Raw genomic sequence first — 1,429 nt, 5'->3', positions numbered from 1 at the left:
ACACACACATATATATATATACTTATAACTGTAGGACACAGAGTACAGTCTGACAGATCAAACCATATCTGTGCAAAATAATTAATTTTTTCAATATTTAACAAAGAATCCAAATAGAAAAAGATACAGATCACTAAAGAAGATGAAGAAGACAGAGATGATATGGAAGGAAAGTTAAAGATAAGAAGACGCTGGCTGACAGAGTTGTCACAGTTTCTTTTTTGGGCAAAGACAAAAATCTGTGGAAGCTGCACTTCCTCCATTTTACCAAAAGAGGGCAATATCAGCACCTGAGACAGCAGAGCACACATGTGCAGCCTCCAATAGATTTACTTTCACTTTTCTCTACTCCAAAACTCACAATCTGAAGAAAAACAAATCTACATCTGCTTCCACCATCAGGTCTGATAATTTGAAACTGGGTTTTAGGTTTGAGGTTAGGATTATGTTTAGGATAAGGTCCGCATACGGGGCTGGGGAATTCATGTAGTCCCATCAGGGACTGTGAGATGAAACAAAAAGGGAAAAAAAGGTTGAATTCAGTGATGCTGATAATGAAGCTAGCCCAGTTTCACACACACGACAAATGCATACATTCTGTGACCTATATACTGTATTTGGAAACTTTTTTTTTTCTTTTTAAGTAGGGCAGCAACATTTTCTTCCCTATCACACATGCAAATCATTTTCTCAATTAACTGTCAGAAAATATAGAAAAATGCCCGTCACATTTTCCTAAAGCCAACAGTGAGCTCATCAAATTGCTTGTTTTCTCTGATCTAAAGATATTCAGTTCAGAGCTGTAACAAATTTTTATTTTCATTGTCCAATAATCTGTTGATCACTTTCTCGATTTGTCGACCAGTTGTTCGGTCTATAAATCATCAGAATATGGTCAGAAAAATGTTGATCACTGTTTCCTAAAGCTCATGGTGGTGTCTTTAAATGTCTTGTTTTGTCCACAACCCCAAATATATTCAGTTTACTGTCACAGAGGAATAAAGAAACCAAAAAATATTCTCATTTAAGAGGCTGAAATCAGAGAATTTGGACATTTGTTCTTAAAAAATGACCAAAACACACACAGAGTAAAAGTAGTTGTCAACCAGCAGGTAGAAACAAACTGAATGTGTCTGCCAGTTTCAGAAAGAGTCACACTGATCTGATCTGAAACTGAAACTCAACCAGCGTGGCGGAGGCTGTTAGAAGGCAAAGACACTTTTTTCTTGCCAGAGACAGTAAAAGAGGAATGAAGCCCAAAAGAAGAGGAAGAGAGACAAAGCGAGAGAAAGGGAGAGGGCAGAGAGTGTTAGGCAACAGATGACACAAGTTATGAAAGAGAGAATACACTGTGTGGGGAGGGTGGTGTAAGTAAGTAAGTAAGTAAGTAAAACTTTATTTATAGCACCTTTTTGATACAGAGATCCAA

At 37.2% G+C, this 1,429-nt stretch overlaps 1 protein-coding gene across 1 annotated transcript in view; it reads right to left on the bottom strand.

Moving 5' to 3' along the window:
• The window catches only part of LOC118323935 (nucleolar protein 4-like), an 89,455-nt gene that overhangs the window by 50,060 nt on the left and 37,966 nt on the right, over positions 1-1,429 (bottom strand). The gene's annotated exons all lie outside the window — the stretch shown is intronic.

The sequence above is a fragment of the Morone saxatilis genome, unplaced genomic scaffold (genome assembly GCF_004916995.1).
Source record: "Morone saxatilis isolate NCDOM2014 unplaced genomic scaffold, NCSU_SB_2.0 Contig15, whole genome shotgun sequence".
Taxonomy (NCBI): domain Eukaryota; kingdom Metazoa; phylum Chordata; class Actinopteri; family Moronidae; genus Morone; species Morone saxatilis.
The sequence above is the reverse complement of the archived record's forward strand: the minus strand, read 5'-3'. Positions and strand labels throughout refer to the sequence as shown.